Source organism: Rutidosis leptorrhynchoides, chromosome 2 (genome assembly GCF_046630445.1).
Source record: "Rutidosis leptorrhynchoides isolate AG116_Rl617_1_P2 chromosome 2, CSIRO_AGI_Rlap_v1, whole genome shotgun sequence".
NCBI classification, from domain to species: Eukaryota; Viridiplantae; Streptophyta; class Magnoliopsida; order Asterales; family Asteraceae; genus Rutidosis; species Rutidosis leptorrhynchoides.
In genome coordinates this window covers 638,580,896-638,596,411 of record NC_092334.1, presented here as the reverse complement: position 1 = coordinate 638,596,411, position 15,516 = coordinate 638,580,896, and the positions used below count along the sequence as shown (strand labels likewise).

General features: G+C 28.7%; 1 long non-coding RNA gene across 1 annotated transcript; it reads left to right on the top strand.

Annotated features, from left to right (window-relative positions):
• Positions 1-579: 579 nt before the first annotated feature.
• Positions 580-3,586, top strand: LOC139893691 (uncharacterized). Its single transcript, XR_011774670.1, has 4 exons — positions 580-711; positions 1,913-2,122; positions 3,068-3,178; positions 3,295-3,586. It is a non-coding gene; the product is annotated as an uncharacterized lncRNA (long non-coding RNA).
• The last annotated feature ends 11,930 nt before the right edge of the window (positions 3,587-15,516 follow it).

The following is a 15,516-nucleotide window of genomic DNA, read 5'->3' as shown; positions in this document are numbered from 1 at the left end:
TTTTCCCGCCAAAATAAAAACATTTATCACAAAGTGTCTCTACTAAATGTTCATATTTTCATCTCATCTATAATGTTTGTGAACAAGGTTTTTTTCAAAAAACGAAAAAAAAAAGTTTTTGCTTCCCCCCACTTCTCCCGATTGGTTACTTCCATCTTGATCCTACCACTATATATATATATATATATATATATATATATATATATATATATATATATATATATATATATATATCTTCTCTTTATTATATTATATTAACAAAACCAATAATAGATCATCTAAAATTTAAAACACTAATCCTAGCCATTCTTTATCATTAATATTTTATAATCTACACCATTCAAATTTTTTAATCAGCATTATGACTTCATAATCACCTTTAGTAGTTATTTAATGATTAAATTACCCTTCTAATTTTGGGCAGAATAATACTAACAAATTAAGGGCCGTCCACCTATTTCTCACCTATTTGAAAACCCACCCAAATTAAAACATGTTTTCCTCCCATTAGAAAAAAAAAAATACGCCATCTAAATGTTAATTAGGGTTTTGAAAAATTATTGTCATCGTCAAACCTACATCCGATCATATTCGTTTAAATTTCAATTACATTATCAACTACTTTCATAACCCTAATTTTACCTCATCGACTCAATTGTATCATCTTTTCAACAATGATTAAATTTTAGCACACATGAATTTCATTATCAGGTACTTTTATGTTCATCCATAGATTATCATTATCATTTTAATTTTGTATTATTTGATAACATTGCTTATCATCAACAAACCCCATTGAACTCAGTTTTTGGTTAACAATTTTAGTTTTCGATAATTTGATTAAATTGTGTAATTATTCATGCTTTTTATAACTACGAATTCATTCTTTTCAGTTTTGTATAATTTGATTACATTGCTTATCATCAACAACCCCCTATTGAAATCAATTTTTGGTTAAGAATCGATTCATTTTGATTACATTGCTTATTTTTGATTATTTGATTAAATTGTGTAATTATTCATTGCTTATCACGAATAAATCATATTGAAATAAGTTTTTGATTATTTGATTTAATTATTTATTAATATTATTATATTTTAGGATAATATATGGGATTTACACAATTATTTAAATGATCCTACTCTATTGTTACGTAGCTATATGATTGACTTTAATTTGATTTTAGGATAATATACATTGCTTATCACGAATAAACTATATTGAAATAAGTTTTTGATTATTTGATTAAATTATTATTAATATTATTCTATTTAGGATAATATATAGGAATTACACAAATATTTAAATGATCCTGCTCTATTGTTACGTAGCTATATGATTGAGTATAATTTGATTTTTGGATAATATAAAAAAATTTAGGATAATATATTCGCAATATTAATTCTTAGAAAAGATAAACATGAACAATATTTATATTAATATATGTACAATAAAAAAGGGATAAATTTAGGTTTCAAATTATATTATTGAGTTAAATTCGATTCATATATTATCTTAAAATACACCGTTATCCTTTCTATTACTTGTGGTGGAAACAGACGGCTGGATTGTGGGGTTGCAACCACCAAGTGGCTTTTTCTTATATGATTAGATTAAATTCTAGATGTAACAAAATTGCCCTAACACTTTTTGTAGCTTAATATAACTAAACCCAAATATGCAATTTTTTAGTTACCCATTTCAGTAAATGAAATATTCTTCTTATGATTCTTGATTTTTTTGGAATTTATATGTTGTGAGATTGAGTTTTGTTAATGTATGTCGTGTTTGATATAATAAGGGTTACTTGAGAGATGGGTGAGCTTTATGAAGGCAAGTAAGCTTTTAGTTAGTCTAACGATATGTGTTGCTTTAACAAGTGCATTTTGCAATTTACTTCTTTTATTGCAGGCAACAAAAATTTATAAGAAGGTTGCTCATAATGAGGATGTTGGTGGCCATTACAACTTGAGTGTTTTGTATCTCAAAGGAATTGGGTCCCGAAAGATCCGAAGTTGGCTTAAACGTATTTAACACTAGCAGCTAACGATGGTCATCCAAAAGCGTTTTTCAATTAGCAAAATTGTTACAAGTATTCGGTTAAAGAAGAATCTTTCAATGGTACGTATTTATTATGGTCACGTTTTTTACGTATATATTTATCTCTTATTTGCATCCCGACTTTCACTTATAGAAATTAAGCATTCATTTGGCAATAATGGTTGAGGGCTCTCAACGTGATATAAAGTGCAATGTTGATGAAATGAATAAAGAGAAAGAGAGTGCGTACTTATAGCTCTGATATCGAAAAACTGTTGAGCTTCACCTGATATTAATACTTAATAAAGTGTTGGCATTTTGTATCCTGATATATATGTGAGTTGATTTTGCCTATGTGTCATATTCAATGAGTTAAATGAATTAGGATGATGTTAATTTAAAAAGGAAGAGAGTTACAAGAAATTGACTCATACTTTTGTTAACCATATTTTACACATTAAATAATTTTCACTAAGTAAGCGGCAATTTTTTTTTATATCCTCAATCTGACCCACCCGTTTTAAATGCACCTAAGTTATCCATCGACCAACTTGCTTATTCTTTCAATTTAGATAAAAAAAAATATATGTCATTGTGAAATTTAAATTCTTTTAGGTGTTTTTCTTGAATTTTTATAACGGGAAGTTGTTGGTTAGTTTTAAAGAGCATAATGCCAGCTAAGAAGTAAAAGAAATCCGTTAATAATGAACATGGACCTTCCATGGTTCCTGGTAATGGTGATGTTGTTTTTTCCAACATATATATCGTCCAGTCAGGCTACTGCAGCACATTAATCATCTTAATAGTGTTTTTGATGGTAATTTAACTCAATATGTGATAAGTTCACCCTCTGTAGTCAGGTCTGCAGCATCATTATCTTCTTTTTTAGTAAGTAGTACTCTTTTTGAGACCCATCAAAATAGCGTAGGTATCTTTATTTGGCACATATAGTTCAGTTGGATGGTGCAATATGAGTCATGGTTTGCCTCATTCTATTTGGTTTCTTGGTTGCATCTACAAATGTAGGTGCTTGCTCCACTCTTACAGCTCAATGACCAGTAATGCGGTCGAGTTTAGTTGTTATAAACTATCAGTTATCAACTGGCTCTGGGTTATCCAATTCTCATTAAGTTGGAGGTATATAAATGCATACTGATTTTCTATACAAGAATGTATTTTTGGGTCGAATTGTGTGATTTGGGGGCATATTTTGTCTCATTTATTTTGGTTTGTGGTTGCATCTACAATTGTAGGTGCCTTCTCATCTGTTGTGCATAGGCAACCAGTTTTGCGACCAGCTTCCGCTGTGAGAATACATCGTTCATCGGGTTCGGGCTCTTTTAACAATGTAGAGGCTGAAGGTATGTTTATTTGTCTTCATTTATTGTGAAGCTTTTTCAATACTATATTTTGTAACCATGTTTTTCTATTGGTTTTCTATTGCTGTAACCGTGTCAAATTATGTTCTTTCTTTAGTTGATGGTACTGTGTGATTCATTTGATTGTTATCTTTATTGTGTTGTGTGATTGTTATCTTTATTGTGTTGTGTGTTGTGTGTTGTGTGTTGTGTATTTACATGTAATATGCTGGAGATTTTGTTAGAATATTGATTGTGCTATTTGTAATGATTTTGATAATGCATTGCTTTCCTTTAACATTGCAGACAGATCAATTACGAGCTCTTATGTTTAATAACATCCAAAAGATATATATATATATATATATATATATATATATATATATATATATATATATATATATATATATATATATATATATCAATTTCAATTCTTTTCTTTTTTATTCAGATAGTATATACCTTTTTACTTTATTATCAACCACTAAAAAATAATTATTCACAAATATACATTTAAAAAAACTCCGCGAAGTCGCGGGCTTTAAGCTAGTATATATATATATATATATATATATATATATATATATATATATATATATATATATATATATATATATAATCAGGAGGGATGCACTTTTTTGAGAAAGCGAGGGGAAGTAAAAAAAAATTTCATTTTTTTTTGATTTTTTTTTCAGGCATCAAGATCACATGAAGATATTAACATCTAAAAAGACACTTTGTGATAAATGTTATTATTTTGGGGAGAAAACGTTCGAAAAAAATGAAAATATGCATCATGAGTAATATTATGCTTCTGAACTTTTCTAAGGGTTTAAAAAATTAGGGTTTAGAAATCATGGTTCAAAAATTAGGGTTTAGCTATTAGGGTTTAAGGTTTAGAAATTAGGGTTTGGGGTTTAGAAATTATGATTTAGATTGAATTTTTAACACGAACGGTTTAGGGATTTGGGTTTAGGACTAAACCCAAAACACTAAACCCTAAACCCTAAACTTTAAATCGGGCTAAATTTTGAAAAAAACTTCATATAATATGAAAGAAAACAATGTTCCAAAGATATTATTAGGAATAACATTACTAATGATGAATGTTATCAATTATGTCTTCAATTGTTTTCCCGCCTAAATAATTACATTAATCACAAAGTGCTTTTTGTAATGTTCAGATTTTCACCTAAATTTGATGTTCGAAAAAAAAATTCAAAAAAAACGAAAAAAATCTACTTCCCCCCACTTCCCCTAAAAAAAGTGCTTCCCTCTTGATTATGAATATATATATATATATATATATATATATATATATATATATATATATATATATATATATATATATATATATATATGATCAATGGGGAAGTAACCAATTGGGGGGAAGCGGGGGAAGCAAAATCTTTTTTTTTTGTTTTTTTTTGATTTTTTATTTCAGTCATTAAGATCACATGAAAATATGAACATTTAAAAAAGACACTTCGTGATGAATGTTATTATTAAAGGGGGGAAACAATCGACAAAAATAACATTCAAGATAATATTGATCGTGAAGAATGTTAATCTTTAAACATTTTGTTTTTTCATATTTTGTGAAGTACTTTTTATCAAAATTTAGCCCGATTTAGAGTTTAGGGTTTAGGGTTTTGTGTTTAGTCCGAAAACCTAAAATCCAAAACCCTAAATTCTAAACCGTTCGTGTTAAAAACTCAATCTAAATCTTAAATCTAAACCCTAAATTTCTAAACCCTAATTTCTAAACCCTCAAATACGCTCGAAAAATACGATAATTGTTATATATTATTTCTTCGAGTGTTTTCCGCCAAAATAAAAACATTTATCAGAAAGTGTCTTTTTAAATATTCATATTTTCATTCAATCTATAATGTTCGTGAATAAAGTTTTTTCAAAAAAAGAAAAAAAGAAAAATTTGCTTCTCCCATCTTCCCTCCAATTGGTTACTTCCTCATTGATCCTACCGCTATATATATATATATATATATATATATATATATATATATATATGCTCTTGTTTAGAATTAGGTATATTGTGTAATTCAATCTTGTAACATGTTCAACATTGTAACATGTTTGTAAGTGTTGTTTGTGGTTAAATATATGTTCGATATGTGTAAGTGATCTTCGTGTACCGAAAATCGACCAAAAACAGTCTGAAATCATGATTTTTTGGGTTGAAACCCGTTGAAACTGCTATTGTCCCTGATGAATTGGAACCGTACGGATGCAACTTGCAACCGTACAGATGTAGACCCAAAACCGTAAGGATTTAGCTTAAACCGTACGAATGTGCAGTCCGAACCGTACTTATGTATAATCGGGAACCGTACGGATGTATACCTATATCCGTACGGAGCCATATGTAACCGTACAGATAGAAACTGGAACCGTACGGATTTATCTCAACAATGTGGATGTATCTCAGAATATCTAAATGAAAGGACCCGTTCATATACATTATAAACGATTCACAATAGTTGATTACATTGCGAGGTATTTGACCTCTATATGATACATTTTACAAACATTGCATTCGTTTTTAAAAGACAAACTTTCTTTACATCGAAAATTGACAGGCATGCATACCATTTCATAATATCCACTATCCAACTATAAATTGATTTAATAATAATCTTTGATGAACTCAATGACTCGAATGCAACGTTCTTCAAAATATGCTATGAAAGACTCCAAGTAATATCTTTAAAATGAGCAAATGCACAGCGGAAGATTTCTTTAACACCTGAGAATAAACATGCTTTAAAGTGTCAACCAAAAGGTTGGTGAGTTCATTAGTTTATCATAATTATTTATTTCCATCATTTTAATAGACCACAAGAATTTCATTTCCAGTTCTCATAAATATACGTCCCCATGCATAGAGACAAAAATAATCATTCATATGGTGATCACCTGATAACCGACATTAACTAGATACATATAAAAATATCCCCTATCATTCCGGGATCCTCCTTCAGACATGATATAAATTTCGAAGTACTAAAGCATCCGATACTTTGGATGGGGTTTGTTAGGCCCAATAGATCTATCTTTAAGGATTCGCGTCAATTAGGGTGTATGTTCCCTAATTCTTAGATTACCAGACTTAATAAAAAGGGGCATATTCGATTTCGATAATTCAACCATAGAATGTAGTTTCAATTACTTGTGTCTATTTCGTCAAACATTTATAAAAGCGCATGTATTCTCAGCCCCAAAAATATAAAGGGTAAAAAGGCAAATGAAACTCACCATACTGTATTTCGTAGTAAAAATACATATAACGTCATTGAACAAGTGCAAGGTTGGCCTCGGATTCACGAACCTAAATTAATTATATATAATTATGTGTTGGTCAATATTTGTCTAACAAATTAGGTCAAGTCATAGTGTACCACAATCCTAATGCTCGAGACTAATATGCAAAAGTCAACAAAAGTAAATTTGACTCAAAATAATTTCCAAAAATCTATACATGATTAATATATAGTTTAAATATCGTCGTTTTATATTTTTAAATATTTTTTAAAAGATTTATTAGAGTAAATAATATAATTTATTTATTAATAAATAAAATTTTTATATTAAATTTATATAATAAAATATGCTTTTATATATATTAAGTAATAAAATTTATAGGGTTCATTTAATATCATAAAGATAATATGATATGTATTATTAAAGTAAGTTATTACACGTAGTAAAATATGTTTGTATCACATATTTATTTGATAAAATAATATCTATAATGATAGTAAGTAAAAGTTGTATTATTTTGTAATAATAATAATTATTATAAAAATATCAATATTTATAATTACTAAGATGACATTATGATAAAACGATAATTCTAATTATGATAACTTTAATATTTACGATAATTTTTAATATTATCCTTAAAATAATAATTTTATTTAAAATAATAATAATAATGATATTTTATAGTAACAATGACATTTCTATTAAAATGATAATTTTTGTTAAAATGATAGTTTTAATACTAATGATACTTTTAATAATAATAGTAATGATAAAAATAATAAGAACGATAATTTTATCTAAATCAATATCTTATAATATTTTAATTTCATCATGATACTCTTACTCATTATTTTCTAATCGTTTCGTTTAATAGCTTTTAATTGTCTTTTATATCGTGTTCATAATAATGATAATAATAGTAATCAAAATAATTAGATGTTACAAATATTTGTTTTAATTACACTAATATTAATAATGATAGTTACTATAACATTATTAACGATAATACTAATAATTATCTTAATGATAATATAGTAATAATAATAATAACAATAACAATAACCATTTTTAAATAATGATATATATATTAATAATAATAATAATAATAATAATAATAATAATAATAATAATAATAATAATAATTGGATAATAATAATAATACTAATTATAACTTTAACGATAGTAATAATAAAAAAATAACAATTTTTAATGATAAATCCCTTTTATTGATAAAGATAATAATAATGATAATAATAAGATAAAACTAGAACGACGATAAAAACGATGATAATAATAATCATTTTTAATAAAAATATCGAAAATTCAATTGATTATAACTTCTAATCCGTTCATCGAAACCATTCGATATCTAAAGGAAAAGTTCTTAATATTTCGCTAGCTTTTCAAGGACATGCATATCTTATACCTTATCTCAACCGCAAGTGTAACTAATTCAATATTCAACCTAACATGTCTAAGGGCAATATCAAAAGTACAAGCATGCATAATCCTAAATACTCGAGCACTAGTCAGGGATACACTATTAGTATGTAAAAGTTAAATTATGAGTACTCACGTATCAATATTGAGATTCAATATTGCAGGAAAGGTACGTAGACGCAACGGAAATGATAAACACTATATTGACCTCACGAGCATACCCATGAACCATACTCAATCACCTCCATAGCTATAACCCATAATTTCCTTAATCCTATCCTACTCAAAAAACAATTTCGAAATCACTCGGACAGCACTCCGCCGTAATATTTTATGTATACTAATAATATCTTGAAATAATACGGAGTAAATATATATATATGTAAATCGATTGAGAGAGTTTAGAGAAAAATATTTTCAAGTTTCTATGAAATAATGAAACCTATTGAATTCTATTTATAATAGATTTTTGAATTATTAAAGTGAATTACTAAAGTATGAATTATTAAAGTAAATTATTAAAGTATGAATTATTAAAGTGAATTATTAAAGTGAATTATTAAAGTATGAATTATTAAAGTGAATTATTAAAGTATGAATTATTAAAGTGAATTATTAAAGTTAAAGTAAAGCAAAAATAAACTAAAGGTAAAGTTTAAATATAGTAAAAGTATAAAACTATGTACGTATAATACGCGTATAAATATATATAATATTAATTTAAATCGTTATATATATTTAATAAAATAAAATATAAATATCGTTATCTTTATCATACTAGTTAAGTAATGAGTTGTCAAAAGTGGCTCTAGATATTTATAAAAGTTATATACGTTTTAATAATAAAGTTCTTTTTAAACTGAAAACGTTTTTTTACGTTTGAAACTAAATAGATCAATCGAGTCTTTATGTGATTCAATCTTCCACTATCCTTTGTCTAGTTCTCAATGATTGACAATTTGTTCTTATTTATAAATCACTTTACCATTTTCCGAATATTGTTAAAATGAAAAGATTTCTCAAATCAACGTGGGCCTTTCAACAGAGACTTGTAATCATAATTCAATATATCTGATAATTCAATCATTTGATCTTATCTTCTAATTCCATTGATAAATATTTTGAAACAGATACAATCATATAAAGTATTTAATCTAATTTTTTGTTTACGTTTCAAGTTATAATATATATACACATATACATATATAATCATATTCGTTCAATGGTTCGTGAATCGTTGGAACTTGGTCGAGGTTGAATGAATGTATGAACATAGTTTAAAATTCTTGCAATTTAACTTAACAAATATTGCTTATCGTGTCAGAAACATATAAAGATTAAAGTTTAAATTTGATTGGAAATTTCCGGGTTGTCACACTAAATGGATGATAAGCGGATATGGTATGGGTATGGATGATGTGAAAAATTAGTAGATCGGGTATGGATGAAAATATATATATATATATATATATATATATATATACACACACACACACACACACACATATTATTACTTAAAGATATGCATTTACATTTACATATCCTTATCCATGTACACTATTAACTACTAAAATATTATCGAAAGTATATATTGTAATGATACAATTATGTGAATACTATTAAATTCATATATCTTACATATATTACATATCTTTATTAAAAATACTTTGATGCTTTCATATCAAAATAGGAATATCTTTGAATAAACTTAACAATTAACAGATATCTATTAACTCGCTTAATCCAACAGATATAGATATGGATGGACGAGTTTTATTTAAATGTATATTGATATGGATTTTAAATGTTAAATGGATATGAATTTTATTTCGGGGTTTCATTCAACTGGTAACACCAGTGACCACCAATTCTAGATCCGCTACTGGTATCACCCGATCCATTAACATTCCTACTGGTTGTCCATGTCCATGCTACCACCGGAGATAAACTAGGTCCGCCCCGAAGACCCTAAAAAAACATCCAAATAAAACGCCTAAGATCCCCACGGATCTAAACCACCAAACATTCATACAGTGCCGAGACTTCTCCGCGAAACTTCACAAGTAAAGAAAGATCCAGTTTGTGTAACCTTTGTCACAATCAATTCTTTTAAAGTAGAAGGTATTATTGAATATTGATCCAACTACATGATACACTATCGTTTGACTTTATATGCAACAAATACTTTAGATCGCACAACAAATTGGACTTCGCATGTCACCTTCATTCCACCACATTTCCAGTAGGTGCTCCCTCTGTATGAAAGAGAGAACAAAAGTGACGACTGTGATTGGTGATCAACAAAAGATTGTGATAATGTCTTCCTCCCGATATTTTCACATAATAAATTTACCATAATATATATTATTAAGTTATGAATTTTTCTAATGATAACTCTTAGTGTTATCACTAAAGAATTTAGACGTGCTAAAAACACTTTTACATTAAGAGCGGTCCCAATGGTACGTCCAGGAGATCCGCCCAGCTCCGCCCAGCCTGGGCGCCGATTGCACGACCACCGCCCAGGTGCCGCCCACAGGCCGCCCAGCCTCCTCCGCCCTCCTCTTCGCCTATTTCAATCAGATCTGTGGACGGATGAAATAGGTGTATTTTGGCCAAATATTTTCTTTTTTCTATTTTATATTTTAGCTATGAAATTAAGATGAGATAGGTTTTGTGAAATTAAAATGAAACTAGAAAAGATCTGTAAAAATGAAAGTTGGGATAGTTGAAGAAGATGAGTGTGGGTCCCATTATTAAATGAAAATGTGGTCATAGTGTACGTGTCCCCTATTATTTGATTAATTTGATTAATTTTTAAGTTTTAATTAAATGTAATTTTATGATTAATAATTCTTTTAATATTATTAATAAATATAAGATTTATTTAAATAATTACAATTACATGATATTATAAAAAAAATTAAAAAAGAAAATAAAATATGGAAGGAGTAGTGTCATTGCTGGGAGTGTTTAATCCTGGTTTTAGTCCTGAGAAGGAAGTGATATGGAAGTGATGATGTGGCGCTGAATAGTTGGCTAGTCCTGGAAGAAGTCCTGTCTTGATTGGGAGCACTCTAAGAAAAGTCAATTACCCTATAAAAATAACTACCACACGTAACATCATTTTTTGCACTAAATAAATCTTAATGATAACCCTAATACGCTACAATAGAAATCTATTGATGTGTACGTGCGGTAAATTAGTGTATTTGTCATTGTCATTTCCTTTTATGTGGGAGGGGGCAGTTTAGTCATTATATTTTGTAAAGTTAAAATATTTTTTAGTATTCTTATGTTAATGTTAATTTTAGCATTTCTTTTCAAAGTTGAATCATACTTGGTAAATACGCCTCTGGTTGTTCACCTTCATCACCAAATTATTAAGAAATACTTACTTATATAATAATTTTTAATACCCTTAGACTATTTCTAATCTTAATCAAAAAGTAGAAATCTGCATGTGACATGACAATGTCAAAATTTGACTTCATTAATTTAAATGTCACATTTTTTGTCAAATTTTTGTAGAATCCATCAGTTTTTGATTTTTTTTATTTTGAGTAAATATAATAAAAAAGTACATTACATAAAATAAAATGCATATTAAATCTGATTTTTCATTAAATTTCAGCAATACATAAAATTTAACGATTACATAAAATTTAACGACTACATAATTTTATAAATATAAATAAACTAAACATCTTAAAAATAGGATTACATAGCAAAAACTAATGCATAGTGCGAAATGTCGATGGAAGGTTCCAAATATGCTCTATTAGATCCTCGGTAAGTTGGTTATACACAATTATATTTATCATTTCTCTTGTGATTGTGTCTTGATCTCGTCCTCTATTCCTTATACATTCGGGACGATTCTTCATATAAAATTGTCCTCCTACTGACGTAGTGCAAATTCATTATCTTCTAGAATCATATTATGTTATATGAGACAAGAATCCATTACTCTTTGCATCCTGTTTACTGACATAGTGCGTGAAGCAAGTCTTAAAATATGAAATCGACCTTAAAGAACCCTAAATGCCCTCTTTACATCCTTGGTTCATATGCGGGACACGACATTCCTTTGAAAAGAGTCGGTCATTCGGGGTATATATTGTCGGCAAAGTAATAACCTTTGGTGTAATGATGATCATTTATCTCAAATGGTGTGGATGAAGCATTTCTTTTCTTAAGTTTATCAAATATAGAGGATTGATTCAAAATATTTATATCATTGTTGAAATTTGCCATCCGCATGCCAAATCTAAAAGTCGTATGAAGTCATTGCTTCAAGCATAAGGGTCGGTTTCTTGTGATCGCACCGAGTGTATTGTACTTTCAAAGCAACGGGACAATTCATCCACTCTCAATGCATACTCCCGAGCATACCCTTGAAACCGTGTTTCTCCTCGTGTGCACTATTGTGATGACCCGGAAATTTTTGACCAAATTTAATCTTAATCTTTGTATGATTAACATTTTCGACACGATAAGCAAAGTCTGTAAAACTGAATCTCAAAATTTTTGAACTATTCAAATACCTTTCGGCTGTTCTCGACGATTCGCGAACAATTATATGTATATAGATACATATATATACTATAACTTGAAAACATAACAATGTATTAATTATTTAATACCGTACATTAAACTGATTGGTTTAAATATTTATTTGAATATATATGATAAGTTGGAATATTAATTGTATGAATAACTTGCGACGTATATTTAAAACGTGTTTATGAATGTTGAAAATATATATTAACTTGGTCATAAAACGATTTGTTATTATATATATATTAACAAATAGCGAGACGATAATTTATAGAAGTAAATGATCAAAATACTCGAAAGTTTAAGATATACTTTGAGTGGTATAGTTTAGGGATAATTTAAGGCTATATTTTGACAAAGGTACGTGACACGAAATGTAAAATACAAGTTTTCTCAGCGTACGAAAGGACATTTGAAAAACCGGAACAGGGACATAAGTCGAGTGATGACGTACGACTTATCGGAACAAAAATTACAAGTCAACTATGCATGTGAATTTAATATAATATATAATTAATTATATAAATTAAATATATTATATATATTATATAAAATTATGTCGACAAACAAAAAGTTAAAAGTTTGTGAGCTGGATCAGAGGGCCATGCGATCGCATGGCCTTGAAGCACAAATCCCATGCGATCGCATGGGGTACTTTTTCAGAAAAGGTTCTATAAATTGCTCAGTTTTCACACTCTTTCTCTAAATCATAGATTACAACGTATTTATTTTATTTATTATTGTTATTATTATTATTATTATTGTTATTATTATTATTATTATTATTATTATTATTATTATTATTATTATTAAGATTAATATTATTATTAATCTTATTATTATTAATATTATTAATTAGTATTATACATAAAATACTACGACGAGGTTATGAGCGTGTCACTTTCAAAATGGTTTTCAAGCGGGATAGAGCTAAGGAAATTATGGGTTATTGCCAAGGAGGTTATGGGTAATGTTCGGGGATATATTTGTGAATCAAACCTAGTGTTTATCATCTCCGTTACGTCTACGTACTTTCTACAATATTGAATCTCAATATTAATACGTTGAGATCTACGATTATTTGATATACGGAGTTTCGGTCACATTACGATGAACAACTTTATGTGCTGCTAAGGTGAGTTTCATTGCTCCCTTTTTAATTGCTTTTGCAATATATATTTTTGGGCTGAGAATACATGCAATTTATTTTAAACGCAATGGATACAAGTACATACTTAATTCTACACTGAGTTTGAACCGAAAATCCCTTAGCTTTGGTAACTAGTAGCTGCCAGTACATAGGATATGAACTGGTGGGCGCGAATAACAGTATATGGATCCATAGGGCTTGACATCCCCGTCCGAGCTAGAGCGCTAGCCTTTTAACGGACGTGTGTTATTTGAGTTTAGGACACGTTGGTTTGCGTGTATTAAAACGAATGGGGTATTTATCATTATAACGTTAAAGCTTAGTTACCAGGTGCTCTGTTACGTAGAATCTATTGACAAACTTTTGATAAACGTTTCTGGATGAAACAACTGAAATCTTGTGATCCATCTTTATATACAGATTATGCGAAACATACAAACTATGAACTCACCAACCTTTGTGTTGACACTTGTTAGCATGTTTATTCTCAGGTTCCCTAGAAGTCTTCCGCTGTTTGCTTATATGATAGACAAGCTATGTGCATGGAGTCTTATATGACATATTTTTCAAGGAAACGTTGCATTCACCAAATCATCACCATGTATCTTATTTTGACTGCATTGTTAACGAAAGTACTATTGTAAACTATTATTTACGGTGATTGTCTATATGTAGAAATTATCAGATGTCGAAAACATTTGATTTAAATATTCATTTATGGTGTGCCTTTTCAAAAGAATGCAATGTTTACAAAACGTATCATATAGAGGTCAAATACCTCGCAATGAAATCAATGAATGACGTGTTCGTCCATATGGATTTGGAGCGATCGTCGCAACTATATAATCATGCAACATCATGTGCATTGGTACATCTCATGTATTCACATTTGTATAAATGATGACATTTACAAAAGTTGTCTAGACATGTTATTGATCATGACTCACTCATTTGCAATTATTAATCTCACATAGATGGGGCGGTTCCATACGCCAATTAGCGTAAAGTCGAAGTACATTTTTGTAAAGTAGTAAAAGTCTGTCTACCAACAACATCATAACGTTCCATAAAATAACTAAAAATGCTCGGGATATCACTACTAGTGAAATTAGTTATACCTTGTGCTATTCGGAGGAATAATTGATATTTCATACGATAACGCCTTTTAGATTTTGATGACGGATACTTTGGCGTTTCACTAAAATAATCATCCCACAATCGTTTCACGGCAACCTCACGAGCTCTCGGAATATAACCGCGGCTCTTGCAATACGCGGCTCGAGCTCATATTCGCATTCTTCTAATTGTTGAATAAGTTGAACAACAAGACCTTTCTCCGAATCGGATTCGAAATGACGTAAATACGATTCCATGATTATAAAAAATATAAGGTTATAAAAATTTATAGAAGAAGAGCGAAAATGTATGTTTTGTCTTGTAAAAAGAAAGAATAAAATGAGGTTTAAATCTTTAAAAAATATTTGTTTAAAAAAAAATATTTTCAAACTGCTTAAGAGGGTGAAATTTCACCAGCTCAGTTTACGAGACCCTCCTGACGCAGCATTACAGTCTTATAAAGATCAATGTTTTTAGTCCTACTTCTTAAAACCCTAAAAAAAAGTACAATCAACATATTTTCATCCCAAAAAATTTGCTATAAAAATAATAATGTAAAATGTATC